The sequence below is a fragment of the Lipotes vexillifer genome, unplaced genomic scaffold (assembly GCF_000442215.2).
Source record: "Lipotes vexillifer unplaced genomic scaffold, Lipotes_vexillifer_v1.1 scaffold889, whole genome shotgun sequence".
NCBI classification, from domain to species: Eukaryota; Metazoa; Chordata; class Mammalia; order Artiodactyla; family Lipotidae; genus Lipotes; species Lipotes vexillifer.
In genome coordinates, this window is record NW_006788335.1 from 1,283,172 (window position 1) to 1,305,338 (window position 22,167).

Here is a 22,167-nt window from a genome sequence, read left to right on the forward strand (position 1 = left end):
TTTTTGCGATATGCGGGCCTCTCACCGCCGTGGCCTCTCCCGTGGCGGAGCACAGCCTCCGGACGCGCAGGCCCAGCGGCCGTGGCCCACGGGCCCAGCCGCTCCGCGGCACGTGGGATCCTCCCGGACCGGGGCACGAACCCGTGTCCCCTGCGTCGGCAGGCGGACTCTCAACCGCTGTGCCACCGGGGAAGCCCGACACTGTCTTTTCCTAGCTACTCCAAAACTCAGGCGTAGGGACTTCCTTGCACACCTTAGGAGGTAATGAAACACCAGTCACGGGCTATTGCATCTGACCAGACCAGCAGTATCTAGATAAGAGGACAGATGAGGGAAGGACTTTCCAGGAAGGAAAAAAAGCACAAACAAAGGCACGGAGACAGGCATGTGGCCTATTTAGGAGATTTTGTATTCAAGCACAACACTGTGCTAGCCCTTCAGAGACACTGTCATTTAGTTCCCTCAGCAAGTCAATGCAGCAGGGCTCTCAGCTCTGAGGCACAGAGACATGAAACCACTAACCACAGACCACACGGCTGTGAAACTGTGTAGCCAGAGTTTCAAACCAAGTCTGTCTGATGGAAAGGCAAGATGCTCAGGCACTGTGACCTGTATCTACCTGTCCAGGCCGGCCCTCCCGAAGGGACCCTTCCCCCGTCCCTTCCTTTACATAAATACAGGAGTGTCAGCCAGGTCCCAAGCCTGCCTGCCCTCAGGAGTGGACCTAACGGAGGGAGAGGAGACTCCTTCGTGCAGCTAGTTAAGGAGAAGTCAGATGGTTAGGGGAGTGTTTCTCTAAGGTGCACTGGGGTACCTGGGGGAGGGTCTGTTAAAAATGCAGATCCCTTGGCCACACCCCATACCCTGTGGATCAGAAACTCGGGGTGCAGGTCCTGGAAACCTGCATTTTTAATTTTTTTTTTTTTTCCAAAGGCACAGTAAGAGTTGAGACATGCTATAGCTAAAAGGGTCAGGAGACTCTGGTTCAAATCCCAGCTCCCTCAGCTGTGCGACCCTGGACAAGCCACTTCTGTTTCCTGAGCCTCAGTTTCTCCATCTGTCAGGTGGGAATCCCTTCCTTCCAACCCACAGGGTTGCTGTGAGGATCAAAGGACGTTAGAATAACGAGTTTTCTGGGTACGCACAGCTGTGGACCCCAAGAGACCTGTGCTCCTTCCAGCCACCCGACTGGTGCTTTGTCCTGATGGGGAGGGGCTGGCTGTGACCTCATCAACGGGGAGGTTGGGAGTGGCAGGGTGGACCAGGCACATGCCCAGTCAGAGCGGGCAAGCTGCTTGGCATCCACATGGCGCTCCGCATGCAATGCCTGCTGCAGAGCCCTGGGGTGGAGGGCTGTCTGCAGCCAGGTCTGACTCAGCCCTCAAGAGAGCGTCTACAAAGGGAAGGGGGAGCCCAGTCCCAGCTTTCAAGGCCAAGAGGAAAGACCACAGCAGGGAGGAATTCTGGCACAGCACATCAGCCTCACTCCTCCCAGCTCAAACTCCCTTGTAGCACATGCAGGGGACGGTCTCTAAGCTGCAGAGACCCGAAGAGTTCCTTGGTTGTTGAGCATAGTACAGCTCAGTTCACTTTTGTGCAGTTCACATTTACAGAGACCCTGCTGTGTGCCAGGTGCTGTGCTAAGTTCTGGACAGGGACCCTCCCTTTCATAGAGAGCCAGAGTCTAAAAAGAAAATAAATCAAGCAAGCAAAACGCCAAACATGAGAAAAAGGCGACTTGATTTAGATTCTTGTTTTCTTGAAGAAATATCAAGTATTCAATTCTCAGGATTTTTAAATTAAGAATAAGAAACATAAGACTGCATTTGATAAATATAACTAACTCTTAAAAACAGAACTCTTCTAAACAAATTTTCATAATGGGGAGGAAGACAATGGGGAGAAGGAACAGCACAGAGGTCTTGGGGGCAAATCCGTCTTGGACAAGGTGACACCATGGACAACGGGACCAGTGTTTGACACCCAGCCTCCTACCAAGTACCCACCCACCTGTTTGCCCACCCAGCAGCCACCCATCTTCACATCCACACACGGTACCGCACACGCCAGATTCCTGACAGACACGGGACGAGGAGAAGTGCCTGCTCACCAGGAGTTTGTGCTGTAGGGGAGCTACAGCCAGTTAACAGGCACACAGCTCCAAAACGGGGAAGGCGGCAGAAAGTTCTAGGAGCCATAAGAGAAGGAGGGAAAAGCTACTGGGAAAATTCGGATGACATCAGAGGTACCACTAATTGCCAAAAGATACCAAGAAGGCTTCAAGCAGAGGGTGGTACTTAAAACAGGTTGAACCGTGCCCTTGGGAAGGATGTGAACCTGCAGAAAGAGTGACAGAGCAGCTGGGCAAAAAGCAACAGCGTGGGCAAGGGCTCAGGATATGTAATGGGACAAGACGGAATTCCAGTTGAGGGATGGAGCAGAGAGATGTTGGGAGAAATGGGTCCCAAGTGTGCAGGGCCTTGAGGGGGCTCTGGGGCTGCTGGGAAGAGCCGGGTCGAAGAAAGAGAGGCGGGCCTCCCAAGCCTCACGGTCCGGTGCATGTGGCCAGCCTCTGTGACCGCCATACCCGCGCTCTGGCGATGGGGGAGGACGCCACTCCTAGAAATGCCTGGCCCTCCAGGAAAGCGCTTCCCAGCCCCAGGGAGCAGCAGGTCTCCAGCTGACAGGTGAGGGCTGCCTGTGATGCTGAGGCCGGAGGTCAAAGGAGAGGCTCCCTGGGGCTCCCTGTGGGGAAACCGGCAGCAGCGGGGCTGCTGCGAACACTGCTCCAGGGCTGAGGACAACCTGCGTTTACAATGTGGAGATACTTCTCTGGATCCCGGAAAGCAGCGGCTGCCCGAGCCAGATGCCTCTCCAGGAAAAAAGCTCACCCGACTTCACTGTCATGCTGGGCTGCGCCAAGCAGAGACGGAAGCCAAACGCCCAGAGTTTAGCAACCGCCTGAGAGTCCTCTTTGGGGAAAAGGACTGGAAAGCGAGGGCCTGGGACCCTAACAGACTGCGGGGGTAGGTGGGGGGGGGGATGTCTGGGACCCTGGCACACTGCAGGGGTAGGTGAGGGAGGGGTTCTAAAGCCCCAGGAAAAGCACACTCAGGTGACTGAGAACTGTGGGAAGCCGGCAGGAGAGGGCTGTTTGGGGGACAGGTACCCCTTAATCTTACCCATGAGGTCAACACTGTCTGGTGCCTGGTGACAGTGTTTCCTTTCACACCCAGATCCATGGGAGATGACTTGGGGGCCCCCATCCCCCCGCCCCTTGTCCTCTGGATAAGGGAGAAAGGACAGTTGTGGGTTATAACCATGCTCTTTGGTGCCTGACAATTCCTCTATCTTTTCTGAAATCTTATCTTAAAAAACTACGTCTTCTCCTTAACTAAGCCTGTTCATCTCCTTCCTCCCTCCAGCAGCCCCTTCTGAGTCTCAGAACCTTGAATGATTCACACCGACCATAATTTGATCCCAGCCAGGGCAGAGCAGCGTTTAACCCAGCCGCCCGGGCGCTCAGTACCAGAGGCCGCCACCCCTCCTGCACACGCGGCACCTCCCACCCAGCTCGCACTGTCTCGCTTTTATTAACAACCATCACAATCATCCCTCAGTTCCCGTCTTAGATGGGACCAACCGGGCAGGCCCAGGCGACCACTGGCATAGCCCTCTGGACAGCACCTAGGCAACACAGCACACCCGTTCCCCGACCATCTCTCCTATGGAAATTACCCCAAACGCCAAAAAAGCTTTCATTACAAATACGTTCACCTGAGCGTGCTGTACACCGCAGCGAGATATCACCAAGGCCCTAAATGGAGCTCCAAATGGAGCATTTGTGCAATCACTTGGTACTACTGTATCCGCAAAGCCCAACAGACTGTCTCCTCGCCAGTTTTAGTAATTCAGTAAGTTATTTAATAATGTAGGCAAAACTCACAATATGCAGTTAAATAAAATAAGCAAGGTAAGAGAGTTTACGCACAACATGAGCACATCCTCGTTGAACGCTAGATATATTCACATAAGACAAGGACAAAATACAACCCAATGCTAGGAGTGATTATGTCAGTACTGTGGGATTGTCTTTTTAAAATTTTTTTTTAAACCTTCACGTATGTTTGTAAAAGTATGCACATGTGTATGTAAAGTCATTAACTGTGGTATTTTCAGAGGCGTATAAGACGGGAAACAACCTAGCTATCCATCAATAGGTGACCAGATACTGGAGCTCCCTGCAGTCATTAAAAAGAATGGGGGCAGATGTATGTGTCTTGATAGGGAACAGTGTCTGAAGTAACAAAGCAGGGTCGGGAGGAGTGTGTTCAATACACTTCCACTTATGTCTAGAAGTAGCCAAGGATCGGGGGAGTGTGTGTGTGTGTGTGTGTGTGCGCGCCCCTGAACGCACACCATAAAGCATCTGGGGAGGGGCCGGAGAACACGTTAAGTGGTGTGAGATTTGATTTTTCGCCGCAGATCTGAATTTTTTAAGTGCACGTCACCTTCTACAAAACATTTTAAAAATGGTTTTTGAACCAAAATGAACTGGTCAAATTTCTCTACCACTAGACTACCCCAAGAGCACAATTTCCTCCTTTTGGCCAGAATTCTGGCCATTGTAGTGACCTCCGTGACCCTGTGCTGAGCTACCCAAGGTGGGATCCTGCACCTCTTGTCCTCTAAACACCGGTCAAGTAATCAGAATGGCATGTGGTGGGGAAGAGGGTATTCCAAATGAGGAGAAGGTCCATGGCAGTCTAACCTCCCTGGGGCAGGGGTCCCTGGGCACAGCAGGGCCCAGACCACAAATACAGCTACTATTTGCAAACAGTTCCAAGTCTACAAAACACTTTTCACATACTGTTCCCACAGGACCTTCACAACAAGTCTATGGGGTACATGGTAATAGCTCCACTTCACAGCGGAGGAAACTAAGGCGCACAGAGGTGAAATGAATGTCCTCATTCTACTCAGCTAGAAGGTGGCAGATCTAATGTGAGAATCTGTACGTTTCCCACTTCCTGGTGTTGAGGGAAGGGAAGGGGGAGTGCTGGAAACACATGTTAACAAACCCTTCTCATATCAAACATCACTCAAGTCCTACCTAAAACCTTTTTGCTGTATTTCAACTAAATTCCCTATTGCTTCTAACCAACTGACACAAAGCTGTGCAAATGTATTCTCCCAACATCCTGAAGACAGGGCCAAAATATAGTCAGCCACTGCAGAGGTGAGGGTGTGGGTCTGGGAGGCTGGTGCTGTTGTGTTTTTCCCCATAGTTTTCGGAGACGGATATGAGGTTCCCTGGAATGTCACATGATTCCATTTTCCATTCTCTCCCTGTTTGAACGGGAATATCTATAACTGGTCCCATCGTTGTTTTAGGGGAGCAGATAACTTCTTTAGTTTCCTAAGTTCACAAATGGAGAGGAATTATTCCCCAGGATGGATGATACCCAGAGCCTCACCCACACCCAACGAGAGGATTTAGATGATGAGGTCTGAGATTTCTGAGCTGATGAGATTCAGATGTGATTTGCTGAGCTGATGCTGTCATGGGATGAGATCTTTGGGGGCCTTGGGATGGAGTGAACTTTGCATTTGGGATGGACACAAATCTTTGGGGGTCAGAGGATGGACTGTCATAGGCAGAATAATGGCCCTCAAAAAAATGTCCAACTCCTAATCCTGGGACCTATGGATATTTTGCATTACATGGCAAAAGAGAATTTGCAGATGTATTTAAGATTACAGACATTTTACTAGGGAAATTATCCTGGGTTATCTGGCTGGCCCAACCTAATCACAGCAGTCTTTAAAGCACAAAACTTTCTGTGCTGGAGTCAGAGATCCAAAGTATGAGAAAGGGTCAACCCACTGTTGCTGGAGGGGGCTCCATGGAAAGCATGAGGAAGAATGGAGGCCACCTCCAGGAGCAAAAACAAGCCCCGGCCGACAGCCAGCAGGGAGTAGGGACCTCGGTCCTATGTGGATCTGAGGTCAGCCAACAACCTGAATGCCCTTGGAAGTAAATTCTCTCCCACAGCCTCCAAATAAAAGCCCAGGGCAGCTGACACCTTGGTTTTGGCCTTGTGAGACCCTAAGGGGAGTACGTAGCCCAGTCTACTAGACTTCTGACCTACAGAACTGTGAGATTTAAAAAAATGGGCATTGTTTTAAGCCAACAGATGTGTGGTAAATTGTGATGGCAGTCAGAAATAGAAAACTATATATGTCATCTCAGAAGGCACTTCACCATAACCTTCATTTTTGCAAACAGGGAAACTGAGGTCCAGAGAGCAGAAAGCAACAAATGGTTACACAGCAAGAGGCAGAGAGCCCAAGAGCCCAGATATCCTGGGCTGGCTCTGGTTCTCAGAGGGAGAGATGCAGGACTCTAGGCCCCAAACCAAACTGCGGACCATGTGAACAACTTTGTGAATAACCACGACCAACCACTTCCGACGTGATGATTCACAGACAGCCCACAAGTAGTCCCAGCCTGCCTCCATCTCTGTGGGAGGCGAGTCCACCCAGGCTGGACGTCATGTATACAAGACCCACCTGCTCCTCAGGCCAAAGAGACAGGGATGGGACAGGGCAGAGGTGGACTCAGAGACCAGGATTCTGAAAAGCCACAATCTAGAGAAGGCTAGTCCTCAGGGGAAAGCCACCTAAATATATTTTTCCCACAGTGATTAGCTCTAAGTGGCCTATTCAAAGGACACTAACTCATGCCTGTCACCAGGGCATCATGGATTGGAAGCAACTTGAGAATGAAGCCCCTGCGAGCCGAGCAGTGGCCCCTCCAGGGATAACTGGGAGGCAGACCCAGCCTCAAAAAGACACTGTTACATCTATATCCCCTTCCCTCCCCAACTGCAGGGGAAGAAGGGTCTCATATAATCCCAGGTGATTTCAGTGGAGGCTGGAAAAGGCAGGGATGGTGTGATGACGGCAGTCAGGGCAGGGGGAGCCCAGGCTGGGAGACCCACCCACCCCCAACCTGCACTCAGCCTCTGCGTCTACCTGCTGCCCTTCAGAACCTCAAGCTTTCAGTCACTCCCCGCACAGACAGTCTGGCCACCGTGCCCGTGTCCTGTCTTTGGACCCTCCAGGCCCTTTCTGACCGTGTGCCTTTGCACATGCCATGCCTTCTTTGGAAAGCCCTTCCCACACTTCCTCACCTGGCAAACGCTTACTCTTCAAGCCCAGCTCAAATGCCCAATCTGAACCCTGCAAACTCCTCAGGGAGCCTTTTCTTCAGTGCACTTGGCTGCTCCTTCTGTGCCGCCAGAACATTGTTCATTTTCCTACTGCACTTATAATCGCATTCAGCCAGCTGTTTATGCATCTGCATCCCGCTCCCCGCCTCACCCTGAGACCACAGTCGAAGCTGCACCTGTGACCCGCGGCTCCCATTCCTGCAGGGGCTGCACGTAGTAGAGGCCCAGTGGATGCTCCTTAAATTGATGACTATTTCTCTCCAGACGTGAGGCTCACAAATGTTTCCTAAGGTCAGAATTACATGTACTAGGGGCTGCCCTGGTGGCGCGGTGGTTAAGAATCCGCCTGCCAATGCAGGGGACACAGGGTCATGCCCTGGTTGGGAAAGATCCCACATGCCGCGGAGCAACTAAGCCCGTGCGCCACAACTACTGAGCCTGTGCTCTAGAGCCTGTCAGCCACAACTACTGAGCCCACGTGCCACAACTACTGAAGCCCGTACGCCTAGAGCCCGTGCTCCGCAACAAAAGAAGCCACCGCAACGAGAAGCCCACGCACCGCAACGAAGAGTAGCCCCCGCTCGCCGCAACTAGAGAAAGCCCGCGCGCAGCAACGAAGACCCAATGCAGCATATGTAGTAAAATCCCAGACTCAGGAGCCTGAGAAAGTTGGTTACCTGATCCTCTCGTTGTACAATGGAGGGAATAGAGACCTGGATCACACAGGTGATGCCAAGACAGATGAGATGCAGAGCAAATGAGAAAAGGAAGGAGCCAGCGGCGAGGCCGGGGGGTGGTGAGTTCCCAGGTGCGGGAAGGGAGAGCAGTGAGTGTGCACAGGCCAGCCTTCCCTTGGGAAGTGAGGGCTTTGGCCCAGCACACTGTGACGTCACCACGGCCAGCTGGAGCATCCTCATTCAGAGCAGAGCCAGCAGGAGAAAGGGTAAGGGCTCTGGAGTTAGACGGACCTGCATGCAAACCCCAGCTTCTCCTCTGGATACCCCTGTGGCCTTAGGCAAGTAAGGTTCCTGCTCTGAGCCACAGTTTTCACATCTGTAAAACGGGCAAGATGACCTTCCTCACAGGATCCTCCCTGACCCTCTCCCTCTATCAACGTCCTCTATCAAGTTAATTCCTCATCAGAGCTCAGGACTCATAAGCCCCAGTCTCATTTTCTCAGAGGTCTTCTCCAGCCGCACTGTCAGAAGCTCTCAGAACTGCCTGCACTTCTTTGGAGCACTCAGAACAGTTGAATTTAAGTAATTAACTGCGCAGTCAGGCATTTCCTGCCTGAGTCCCCAAGCTGACTGTCAGCCAGCCTTGTCTCTCCTGTTGTCCCAGCACCCAGGGCACTGATGGGGCTCAGGAAGAATCTGTGGGAAGTCGGATCTGGTGGTGTCCCTCCAGAAGACATCCCTTTATTTAACATACTTATTGAGCATCATCTGGGTACCAGGCTCTATGCCAAGTGCCAGGGACACAGGGATGAGCTGCGGTGGTGATGCCCTGGGGAGGCCCACAGTCTAGTAAAGGAGACAGTTCCATAGTCAACACAGGCGGGCAGACTCTACAAAGAGGCACAGCAGAGAAAGCGACCAGCCCTGGGGAGGGGAGGGACGGAGGGCAGTGCTTACCTGCTGGGGTTTGGGGAGCACCCAGAAGGCTTTCTGTTCCAGAATCTGCTCCAAGCACGTAATACAGTGTCTGAAATTCCCTCATCAGAGTGTCATGCCCCTCCTGCACGCCCTCACCGTCCTCCTTTCCATCATTACCTTATGCATTTACGCGGGTGGCAGCTGATCCAGCGGAAGGAGGAATGGAGGACCCAAGCCCCCTCTCTGGGCCTCGGCTTCCCGCTCTGTCAAGCCAGGTGGTATCCCAGACCTCCCTCCCCAACGCTGGGAAGAGGGGAGGGTAAACGACAGACCAGAAATTGGGGCAAAGGCTGCAACACACAAATGTCTCTTCAGCACGGTGCTGCTGGTCGGCCTTGGATGAGACCTCGGGACCTCCTGGGGTCTGAGACTGGGTTTGGAGAGGAAGGGGCTCCTTATCCCAGAGGCTGAGCAGCTGCCTAAATTCTGGTCTCTGCTAAGCCACTGACTCACTCCATGGCTCTAAACCCAGCCTTGACCTCTGGCCTCAGGCCGGCAAGGAAACTTGGGTTTGGACTAGGGACCTCCCCGGAAACCAGACGTAGCGTCTGCAAGGAGCTTCCCGGGAGGGGAGTGCGGGCCCAGAACAATCCCTAGCCCGTGACACCACCTCCTTCCTCCTGTCATCACCCAGAGCAGCTCCAGGTGCGCCCGGGACCTGACACTGCCTGTCCTGGGTCCGTGCCGGGACCAGCCTTGCTCAGCTCAATTCATCACGGAACACGTGGCCAGCGGCTTCGCAGCAGGTACCCCGAGCCCTATGGCTGGGCTCTGCCACTTGCCAGCTACGTGACCTTCTACAATCCTCTTCCAGCCTCCAGCTCCTTTTCTGCTCTTTCCCGGCACTTTCCAAACCCTCGGTCTTACAGGGAGCTTCTCCTCCTGCCTTTCCTCAGATCCCTTCTTCATACTCAGTACACTCACAATAATAACCATAATTACATTCACTGAGAACCAACTTCATGCCAGGCCCTGCAACAAGCACTTGGTGTGGGTTACTCTTAACCATCAGACATCTGTCACTCCACTGTCCCCATTTTTCAGTCGAGGACACTGGGAAAACACTCCAGGAAAATGGCTAACCGCAAGCCCCACAAAGAAAGCAGCTCTGCCTGACTACCTTCTGTCCTCCTTCAGGTCTTTGCTTAAATTTTGCTTTTAATCGGTGTCTTGCCCACTCCAGACAGAGGTTGCTGGAAGAATCGATGGAGCTAACAGGCATGGAAAAGCTTTGTAAACTGCAAAGCGCAGTGCACACGTATGTGGCTGCCACATCGAGGTTTCATGACCTTCTGAACGTCCGGCTCTCTGACCTACAAAAGGAATCCGCAGGACAGCCTCTCTGGCAGGGGCTCAGCCAGCCCCTCTGCACACACCCACAGTGGGGGCGAATCAGTCTCCTAACGTGGGCGCAACTCTTGCCAGGAGCAAGCACTGCTCAGTGGAGCTGGGACCCCTCCGTGTGCCCACCCTGTGGGTCCTAGCTCTGTGCTCTGCATTCTCAGACCCTGTCTATTTGCCTCCTCTGCCACATGATGTCTGGGCACCTCAGTTTTCTTACCTGTAAAATGGGGCCAGTAATCAATGAGATAATGTGTATAAAGCAGTGGGGTGCACAGAGGTATGTGAAGTATTGGCAGACAGTGGAACCCACAGGGGGTTGCCTCCTTTCCCCACTCATATCATTAATTTCATTTCCATTCTTGTAAACCAGATGGTGAGGGGGTTATTATAATCCAGGAGTTTATGATCCAATAGTTATTTACCCCTAAACTGCTTCTCAAACTGCTACACCTTCCCTTCAACAAAACAAAAGCCCTGCTTTAGAGAGGTGGGCAGAAACCACCATTTCTCCACCTCCCCTGCACAGGGGTCTGTAAAGCACTGATCAAATTCTCAGTGAATATGACTTATAACTATGTATATTCAACAGATGGCACTTACTAGAAGAAGCCTGCCCAGAGTATCTGGGATGAGGTGGGGTTTTCAAACCGCATTGCTCAGAGACCCTAAGCCCTTTGTGGCAAGGATTCACAAATATCTGCTCGGAATTTCACGGGTACAGACACTGCTAGAGTATCAACAGCTAGAGTACACTGAGGACTTCCAAGGCCCAGGCTCCAGCTAAAGTCTTTGCAAGTGTTCACTTACTCAAACCTCGAGACAATCACTTGAGGTAGGCAGTACCACCTTCCCTGCTTTTACAGATGAGGCCGCTAAAGCACAGAGAGGTTAAGTAATTTGCCCAAGGACACACAGCTAGCAGCTCGTCGATCAGGGATTTGAACCCAGCCACCTGCCCTAGAAAACACATTCTACACCCATGATACACCCACCACTTTGCACAAACAGCACCCCTCATTGGGCCATAAGAGCAGCACTGTAAGCCATAATTCCCAATTTCCAAGATTTCTTTTCATTACGACAATCTTGTTAAATTAACTTCCTGTGAAGTGTTAAAAATTTTGAACTTGTGAAGGAGAATTATAGTAATAAAGCTGTGCCTTCTATGCTGGGGTTCCGAGTAAGATTTCATTTAAAAAAGGATCCTGGGGCTTCCCTGGTGGCGCAGTGGTTGAGAGTCCGCCTGCTGATGCAAGGGGACACAGGTTCGTGCCCCGGTCCGGGAAGATCCCACATGCCGCGGAGGCTGCAGAGCCTGTGCTCTGCAACGGGAGAGGCCACAACAGTGAGAGGCCTGCGTACCGCAAAAAGGAAAAAAAAAAAAAAAAAAAAAGGATCCTGGGGCTTCCCTGGTGGCACAGTGGTTGAGGGTCTGCCTGCCGATGCAGGGGACGCAGGTTCGTGCCCCGGTCCGGGAGGATCCCGTGAGCCACGGCCGCTGAGCCTGCATGTCCGGAGCCTGTGCTCCGTGACGGGAGAGGCCACAACAGTGAGAGGCCCGTGTACCGCAAAAAAAAAAAAAAAAAGGATCCTGCTGCAACAGAAAGTTTGAAAACCACTGAGATGAAGTGTGTGAGGGAGCCCCCCCAAGGGGCACCAAATAACCAACCTTCCCACCTGCTTCAATGCAGCTGGGCCCTTGACTCCAAGAGGGGGCCTTTTGCCTTCCCCTGAGGCAGGCCATACCCCAAGGGCTACCACCCACCAGGTACTGCCTCTTCAGCATTTCAGAGGGTTCGGATGCAGTGGGCAGGGGGCATGAAAAACATGTTTCTCCGTAACAGGAGGTGCTTTATGGAACCAGGCTCAGAGCTGCTATTGAGTCTTCCTATAGTCTTCCTATAGTCTTCTGGGGCCTCTGCAGTCCCAGGGCCTGGACACCTTTTAGGAGCTGCTTCCTTGGGACTCGACCTGCCCAGCCAAAAATGACCCCCAGAGTTCAGATTTCCTGGCCTCTGTAAGTCATAATCAATTCCTGTATCCCTTCCACTGATGCTTAATTACTGACCATGATGAAGGCTCACGACCCCACAGGAAAACCCTGCTGGACACCTCTTTAAGTGTAGGAAACTCTCATCCTAACAGTACAGCAGACCTTAAGGTCTCTGAGCAGATTCTGCTTTTGTTTGGTTGGGGTTTTCTTGGGGGGGGGAGGGGTGCGTATATGTGTGTATCTTGTCTTCTTTATTAAAATCATGCAAGCAAGCCTGAAATGTCAAGTTCTCGGATCGTGCCCTGACTTAGAGAAACTTCTCTTGGGCCCTATTCAGGGCTCCAGATCAACCCCACGCATGTAGAGAATGGGTCTGTTTACATAGAGACCAGCCACATCATCCCCCAAAACAATCTCAACCCTAAGACATTCGTTTTACAGGAAAACAGCCAAAGACAGAGGCCTCTCCAAGAGAGGGAAACACTGCAATTCTCAGCTGCAAGCTCAGAAGTCCCCGCACACAGCTGAGTGGCTGCCTTCATATCTGGGAGGCCGGACAGTCTTGGGACATTCTCAAGGAGCCTGATGAAACATTAATTCATCACTCAGAAATTATTAACAGTTTTTTGTCCTGTTCACCTGGAGTATTGTGAGCACGGATGATAAATTCCCCAATGGCCCTTCCTGAGCCCAGCTAGGCAATCTAAGGAAGTTAACCTTCTGCACAGTATCATCCCTTTGACTACTAATGCAACAGTGTGCACTACTCTCTTTATACATAGTTTTTACATCATCCCCTGGACATGTGGATCTAAGCAAGGGGACAGTCATTATACTGTCCATTCTGAATGCCTACACTAAGGACATTTCCGTTCTAAGGATTCATACCCCATTGTGTGTCCTCACCTTTGACATCTGGAGGGTCGATTCCAGTTGAGAAGTTCTCAGAGGGGGTGAATCAGAAAAAGGGAAGAATTTACACCTAAAGATACCTTCCTTCCCGTCCTGGCTCCATCACTTACTGGCTTACAAGTCATGTTACCACTCTGAACCTCACTTTCCTCTTCTATTAAAAAAAGTAAAATTGGATAACTACTCCCAAAGGGACATCTAACAAATTAAATGTAGTGATGCACACAAAGTGAGAGGGAACCTCACAGCATAGTTGAAAGCACAGTTGCTGGAAATTGCCTGGGTTAAAATTCTGGCTCTGCTGCTGACCAGCTGTATGACCTTGGGCCCCTTATTGAACTTCTTTGTACCTTAGTTTCCTCATCTGCTGAGTGTAGATTTAAAAAAAAAAAAGTATCTATGTGGCAAGTGGGTTTTTCGGATTAACTGAGTTAACATATGTAAAGGGTCTGAGACAGTGTCTGGCATCTAGTGTACACACAGCAAAGCCTCATCAGCTGTGGTGCACACAGCTCCCAGCAGCAAAGGCCAAGGCTGATGGTATTATTTTTTAATACCTGAGAAAGCCCTTGTGCGAGTATTATCTCTGACTCCTCAGGACAGCTCAGTGATGAAGGGACCATCATACCCCTGGAACCGGTGAGAAGACTGAGACTCAGATGGGACAGGGGCAGAGCCGGACTCGACCTCATTCTCTTCCGGCCCTGCTGCTGCCTCTCTGGTCCTGTCAGCTGTGTTGCCTACACGCCGTCAGGCACCCTGAGACCCCCACGCTGGGGAGATGCAGGCAGCCAGAGCCCTGGGTCACTCTGCTCTGAGTGACTGTGCAGCCGCCGTGACTGGGGGCCATCACATTACAGAGGTTGCAGAGCGAGGCCTGTCATCATGCCTCGATCCCTTGATATTTAGACACCTTACTGGTGGGGCTTCTCTTCCCCCATTCCACCCCTCATGGCTGACAATAACTGTGCTAGAGCACTAGCTGATGACACTCCCTTACGCTAAAACCTTCAATAGCTCCCTACGGCTCACAGATCAAATCAGTTCACGCAGGGAGCACAAGTCCAAATGTAGCACATTCGTTTTCAGGAATTTTCCCAGCCTTATCACCTCTCGGCCTCCCTCTGCTGGGCGCGTGTCCTCTCGGCTCCCTGGACCAGCACCATTTTCTGTAAAGAGTATTCAGGTGGGGACTCAGAACCGCGGGCTCCAAGCCAGTCCAGAGCAATCACAGGTGGGAGAGAGACGAGACCCAGATGCTCAAAAATCACATAGCCAGGGGCAGAGCTGGGACCCAAATTCAAACCTCCTTATACTCCCAGAACCATTCTCAATAGCAAATATTCTTTGTTGCATTTTCAAATTATTTGCTGATGACTGTAAACATACAAGTCTTAAAGAGTTCAGATAACTCCAACATTTTGGATCCTAACACTTCCTTCCAGTGGCGTCTTATTAAAGTAAAATCCAAATCTTTTACGAAGGCCCCTGCCCACCCATCCCTGGTCACTCTCCCCACTGCGTTCTGCTCTCCAGCCACGCTGGACTCCTGGCCTCTCCACAAACCCCCAAGGGCCTCCAGCCTCAGGGCCTTTGTCCCTGCTGTTCCTCTGCCTGGAACGCCCTTCCCCCTGATGAGGCCTGATGACCATTCAGGTTTCACTCCATGTCACCTCCTCAGAGAAGCCCTCCCTGACCACCCTGTCTAAACCGTCCCTTCCACCAGTCACTTTCTATCACTCTGCTCTTTTTTCTTCTTTTTCACAAAAGAATAACCTCAGTTGATATGAATTCAGTGAAGAAATGCACGAACTACAGAGATGACTTTTGCTCTCTGGCTGCATCCTCTGCATGGTACGCTTATCCCCAGTCCACGGGCTGCAAGACTGAGGCCCCAGATGTCAGCACCATCTACACTCAGGCTGGAACAAAGACTCCACGCCTCCTCTGGGGCTCAGCTGGTCAAGGAGACCAGCTGCTGACATTTCACCAAAGAACCCATGCAACAAGGCTGTCTGCTATTAGTGAGAATTATCCTCACACCTCCCACAGAGGGAAACCCTGACTTTATGAAGGTAAAACCACATTGTGATTAACACTCAATCAGGATTTCGTCTGCATTATAGCTCTGCGAGGAAAAAAAAAAATAGCTGGGGCTTTAATCTCACGCTAATAAATGTTCCAATCAGTGTGTTCCTGACACAATTTTCTTATTGGGGTCCTTCCATGTAAATTTTATTGCGTTTAATTAAAAATTATTGCTAAAAGAAACAGCTGCAGATGGTCTTATTTTAAGGCAGAAAATTAAAAACTGAATATTCTCATCAGTCAATTTCAACAAGCACAGCCGCACGCAACAGGAATGTGATGGTTTTGAGATTACAATAATTTTTATGGCATTTCCAGGTCCTTTCAAGGAAACTTAATGAAAGCTCTGCATGAGTTCATTTGTCAAAAACGTAATAATAATAGGAAAGCTCCCGGCTTGCAGACCAATAGAAAGATACCAAGGAACACCACTGCTGGGCTGTGCCCAAAGCCCAGCAACGCAGCTCTCAGCACCAATGCAATCAGCCAGCAGGAGGCCTGGTTGCAACTCTGCCATATACCCACTCAAGGATGTGTAGCTGAGGCCGTAAATCACCTTTGTTTTACAGGGATGCATATTTTTGTTGCTGCAGCACTGTCTACGGTTGTAAAAAAATAAGTCAGCTTTTGCTGTCTCAGGGAATCACTTCACCGAAACATCTACTGCATTCTAAAGATGCTGGGGGCCAGGGAGGTAAGAAGGAGGGGCCCTCATGCCAGAGCCTGTGCTGGATTTCAGAATTTTAATTGCAGCCGCTGTCCTTGGTCTGGATTGTCCGTACAGTTACCTCCCCCACCTTTGTTACCCGGCTTGTATCCTTTACCTTTTATTTTAGTGACTAAATTCTTATTATTTCTTGCTATGCCTTTGACTGGAAACCAGCGCCAGTCTGTCATCTATTTGGGACCAGACAGACTGTAAAAGATAAACAACAGATTAAGAAGAGAAAGGCAAAGGCAGACACAGCTAGCCCTGGAGTGAACTGACGCTGGAGGACCGGGCTGCTGTGCGCATTCTAGAGACGGAACACCCCACGTCCCACTCCCTGCCACAGCCCCACGGGGTCTTTGTTTCCTCTGCAGGGGCCGGTGCAATGGCCTCCCGGCTAACGTCCCTGCCTCCCGTTGCTTCATCCCCTCCACTCTCTAACCTGCCAACAAGGCGTCCAGTGCAATGCAGCATCCCCACCACGGCCCTGCCCTGCTGAAAACCAGCCAGGGTCTCCCCGCTGCCCTGGGGTATCGGACAGGCTCGTGGAGCCGAAATGCGAGGCACTTCCCGGCTGGGCCCCAGGCTGCCTTCCCAAGTTCACCTCACGCCTCACTGAGGCGTGTACACTGAGCTCCGCCTCAACACTTAATGGTCTTTTCTTACCCCCGACTCCTGCCCAGGCTTGTGCTCCTCCCGGACTGTGTGTCTCCGTCGTGAACACCTTGCTGTGCCTCTGGCAATACCCGCGGATACCCCAGACGGTGAGGGCTCCCCGCTGCCCCTCCTCAGAGCTGTCTGGATGGACCTCTAACAGGACCTTTATTACACTAGGTTCTAAGGACCTCGGTCTGCCTTTCTCCCCAGCCAGACGGAAACACCCTGAGGGCAGGAACCGTCACCCTCCAGTGCTAAGAACAGCAGCCGATGTTTAGTGGTTGACCAGTGAGGGAATCGGCTGAGCCAGTGCAACGTTCTACCACCAACTGGGGACGAGAAAAAGGTGGTGCGAGTTTAGGACTTGAGGCTTTCAACCCAGTCTCCCCGATGCAGTCTCCGTGTCTGCACATGACGGGAACTGTTTTCCAGAATAAAGACATCGAAGGACACACTGAACTAAGGTTAGGTTATTTTCACTCCAGCTTCACCTGCTAAAAACGACAGTCTCGCGTGTGTCTGTCTGTGCTCATACCTTCTTCCACCTCCATATGTGGAAACCCTACTTTTCCTTCAGTGCCTGTTCAAATGTCCCCTTTTCCACGAAGCTATCCCACCCTCGTCTAGACTCCTACTCTTTGGGTTCTGAGCATCTCCGATCTTGCATTTCAGGGACTTGGGTCTAAGTCCTCTTCCAACCACCCAACTGTACGTGCGCTGAGGCCGGTGACGGTACCGGGTCCCCCTCTCCACCTCCTCGCACACAGGGAGGAGCACAGCTCCTATTCAGAATTACTCATCTCTCGAATGCTCATCATCGGCAAGCCAAGATATTCAATCCCCTGGACGCACCCACTGCGGGTCCTCATCTCGCGCTGTACCACGTGGCCAATCCACAAACTCCACAAAGCATGTAATTCGAGCTGCATTCCGACAGGGAACAGCTCCGGAGGGGAGCCTGAAATGCTGGGCCTCGGCCCATCCACAGCCCCCTCTGGAAGGCACTGCTGCTCGGGGCTGAACTGTCTGCAGCTCCCCTCATGAGCGGTACAGACAGCTGCTCTAACCCCGAGCTCCTCCTGGCTGCTCCTCGGGCACAAGGGGCCACAGGAAGGTCAGGGTTCGCCCCTCCCCCGAGGCCCTGAGGGAGGGGAAGACATCTGAGCACCTCATTAGCAAGTCCCAGGAGAGGCTGTCAGTCTTCTTGATGAGTTGCCAAGAGAGAAGTAAACCCACCACAGCCTTGAGAAAAGAAAGGAGAGTGTCCTTCCGCTCCTCTGGACCAACAAGCAAGGCTACCCCGGCCTCACTCCTGCAAGCAAAGACACTTCACAGCGGCTGGATGGAGCCCACCAGCTAACGTGGCATTTTTCAACCAAAGAAAACAGGACATGGAAAGAGCATTGGGTCGAGAGGCAGAAAGACTGGGGTTTGAACCTTGGTTTGGCTACTTACTACCTGTGTGACAGAGGATGGGCCTCAGTTTTCTCATCTGGAAAAACAGGAACTGGAAATTCCTAAGGTGCCTAACTAATCGTGAGTTACAAGTGAAATAATAGCTACAGTCAGAGTCACAGAGTAGGCACCTCTGCTAGCGAGATTACGGAATCAAAAAGCCCTGGTCCTGGGTCCAAATCAAGGCTGCTTAGGCTGTTGCCCGCAGTCCCACCTCCATCTCACGCAGAAGGCAGAGGCAGTGCTGACACCACACGCCACCACCGAAGCTCACGAGTTCACGCCTGGTCCTGGTTTATGGATGTGAGGTCCTGAACACTGAGTCAAACACACGCAGAACAGTCGTATGAGAGAGAGACAGAGAGATACTCCCTCAGTGAAAGGGACCCGATTCCCCACCTGCATCCACTGCCGTGTGACCTTGATCATGTCACTCGATAACAGCTAGTGCCTAGTGAACATTTCACTCTGGGCTGCATTAACTCATTTCGTCTTAATGACACTGTGAGGCCAGTACTACTACCATCGCCTTTTACAGGTAAAGAAACTGCGACACAGAGAGGTAAGTCACCTTAGAGTAAGTGGTGGAGGGCAGACTGAAAGCCAGGCAGCTTGGCAGGAGCCTGCATGCTTGGCCACCGTGCTCTCACAGGCTCTCCCTGGGCTGCCGTGTCCTCATCTGTAAACATAAGCCACCAGAAATGCATCAGCAACAATATGCGTCAAGAGTTGGAGAGGGTGCTGGAAAGGGATGAGGAAAAAGCCAGCGCAGCAGTACGTTAATGTAAAACCTAGGAGGTGGGCGTGTGGACGTTCACTGTCAAACTCTTTCTACTTTCCCGTAAGTCTGAAAGTTTTCATGATGAAATGGGGAAAAGGGGCCTTGGGGATCTGTGTTGAGGCATAACACTGAGTGATTAAAGGAGAGTCATCATCATGCAAAAAGCAAACTTACAATTATGGGGATTTAAATGAGACACTCAGGACAAACCAGTGTGTGGTGTTTTGCATCAAATGGATATTTAATAAACGTACACAAAGCACCCCAAACTGTGTTTCAGAGTATACTTAATAAATAATAGTTCTTTCCCCCAGTGAAGCTCAAAATCACCAACTCATCGACATGCATTTATTAAGCTCCTAGTGCATAACCAACATACTGAGGTCCTGTGGGATATTCAGAAGTAAAGACTGGGTTCCCCAACCAAGAGTCCTGACTGAGGACATAAAACACCCTATTTGAAAAGGATGAGTGTTGGACTGAAAACATTTTTTGTGCGTATGAGAGGCAATTCAGGAAAAAAAAAGAATGCTTTGGGGATACACTTTAAACCAAAGGATAAAGAAACCTCTTTTACATACGGGGATGGGGGAGCGAGGACTGTACATAGGTAAAAACGTATACGCTTTTATTTGATGAGATAGAAAACGGTTAATAAGAATATCGTTGTAGCTTCGAAAATGCTATTATCTGTGTATACAAATCTCAAAGGAAGTAACTGCGTAGAAGAAACTTTATAACCATCCATCAGACCCGGAGCTGCTGCTAAGATTTAGGGATCTCTAAGGGCTCTCGGAATTCTATTACACACTCAAAACATTTCTTGAAGGGAGGCACTGTCAGTGGAAAAAGGACTTGGATTTAAATAACATTGAATCACACCATGAGAGAGTTATTCCCTTCTCAATCCACCTGAATCCTTCCGATTATGCCAAGTAGAAAGTCTCCGTGTGGTGCCAGGATGCCTTTAACACCTCTCCCTGTTTAACAAAGGGACCAACCCTCTACCCGTGCTATTTTAATTTCTCTTTGTATCCTACTTTTACAATTGCCTTCTTCTATTTATGACACCTGATACTGCTTTTCCATTTCCCAACAGTGGCATAAAATTTCCTTTTTAAATATTTTTTAAGTAAAAAACATGGACTGACTTAAAGAAAAGCAGTGAGTGACAGCGCAGGTGGTTGAGAAGTACAGATGGGCTCCGATCCTACCGTTTTACAGAGGAGCGACCGGGGCCCAGCCTCCTCCAGGATCCCACAGCAAGTCAGTGACGGGGTGGGCTCTGAACCCGCACGTCCTGCAGCACTGTCCTGCGCTCTTTCAGGACTGTCAGTATTTATTTTGGCTTCTGCCTCTGATCTTCACACTGAAGCAAGGTCTGGGGCAGGACAGGCAGCGGAAGGAGGAAGGAACTGTCTCCCACCCTCTCGTCCTGTCCTGTCCAACCCCAAGCACCCCTGGGCACGTGTCTCAGGTCAGCGGCACCCCTCCGCTCGGTTCTCAAAGCCCCTATTCAGGTGAAGAAGCAGTGGTTCCTCACCCCGTGGCAGTTCCCCCTGCCTCTCAATTTCTTGTGTCTGAAGCCGCCCTTGCCCAGACGTGTTCCCGCCCAGGGCGGGGATGTCTCTCTCCCTCTGCTTCCATCTGTTTCATGCAGGGAAGCGGAAGAGAGCTTTGCTCACTGATTGATGTCCAAGAGGATGTGGTTCCTGCACGGGAGATTCATCCCAGTCAGTCTGGCCTTCAGGGAAATAAACTCAGAGTGGGGCAACAGTGCTTTTGAAATTCAGAGTCTGACGGTTGAGTCAGGATACTCAACCAAGGCCCTAGGCTGTAGCACCAAATGTGAGATAATACAGGGAAAGCACCTAGCACGGTGCCTGGCACAGTAAGCAGTCAGGATACGGTAAGTATTAGCGTTTTCTTGGGTGTTTTATTCCCTTAATGTCATTATAGTTTGGATGAAGGGAGCTTTTTTGTTTTCTGGACTAAGTACAGAACAAGGCAACAAGGCCTTTGCATATGGCCAAGTAGCCTGTGCACTGCACAACCCCAGGGGCACCATATTAGACTAAAAGGTGAGTGGGACCCTGGGGTTGTGCAGTGGGCAGCCTGAACAACCAGACCTGGCATCCTTCAGCATAATGCACTACAAATTCCTGAACCAAGAGTCAGGAAATCTGAGTCCTGACACTGATTTCTCCACTAAATTGCTTAGAGATTTTAGGCAAGTCTCTTTCCATTAATTAAGGGGAAAAAAGAGTAGTTTCCAGAGACAGCCTGCTCTCAAATCCCAGCTCTGCCACTCATGAGCTGTGTGACCTTGGGCAAGTTGCTTTCCCTCTCTGTGCCTCAGTTTCCTCCTCTGTAACAGGACCAAATGTTGGCTGAAGTTCCCTGCCAACTATGAAATTCTGTGATTCAACAGAAGCAGGTTTCAATTTCCAAAGGACAGTCATACAAAAGAGGAAATGAGCTCAGCTGCCTGGCTTGAGGGGAAAGAGCCAGCGTGAGTGGGGTAGGGATATTAGAGAGAATAGCTTCTGCCTCAGTGGGACAGGGACATTAGGGAGAGATAGCTTTTGCCTCAGGCAGAAAGAAAAACTTAATCAGAGTACCTAGCAACAGACGAGGCACCTCTGGGAGGTGGTGAGTTCCCTGTGGCTTAAGGAATTCAAGCACAGACCCAGTTAAGAGAGGGACCTATCAGACATGGGAGGTTTGACCGTACGCTCTTTGAGGTCTTTCCCAGCATGGAGATTTCATGGTTTCAAAGCCTGGTTCTATTTTCATTAGTGCTGGAGGCATTCAGCTAGGGTTGGGTCTTGTCAAACCCCGCTGATAACTATTAACGCAATGAACTTGTCTGCTCTCCCGCTCCCACCCTCTTAAAGTTCGCACACATCCACATTCTCCAAATTAAACTGGATCCCTCCAGTGGCACTGATGTCTACCTTTGCTCTGGCAAACAAACCTAGGAAGAACCAATTCATAGCCTTACCCAGACGTGGGGCAGGGAGAAGACGGAGCCAGTGTGGGGAACCACATGAAAAATTCAGGAGAATAAACCACACAAACAATTCTAGTGTCTACACTCCAGAGAGAGCTAATGCTAATTGCAAATCATTCTTATCTATTCATTACTGCAGGTCCCCTGGGAATTCTGAGCAGCAACAGCTGTGCCGAGCTGCAATGAGTTACTGCACACGAGGGGAAAGAATCAGGGTTTCCTTTAAAATCACCACCATTCTGACTTTTCATTAATTCAGATCAGGTGCCCCCAAGCACGTAAATGGTTGAGGCTGAATCGAAGTGCCTTTAAGTTGCATCCACGG

General features: G+C 50.8%; 1 protein-coding gene across 1 annotated transcript in view; it reads right to left on the reverse strand.

Moving 5' to 3' along the window:
- Positions 1–22,167, reverse strand: part of FGD5 (FYVE, RhoGEF and PH domain containing 5) — a 119,125-nt gene that overhangs the window by 85,298 nt on the left and 11,660 nt on the right. The window lies entirely within an intron of this gene.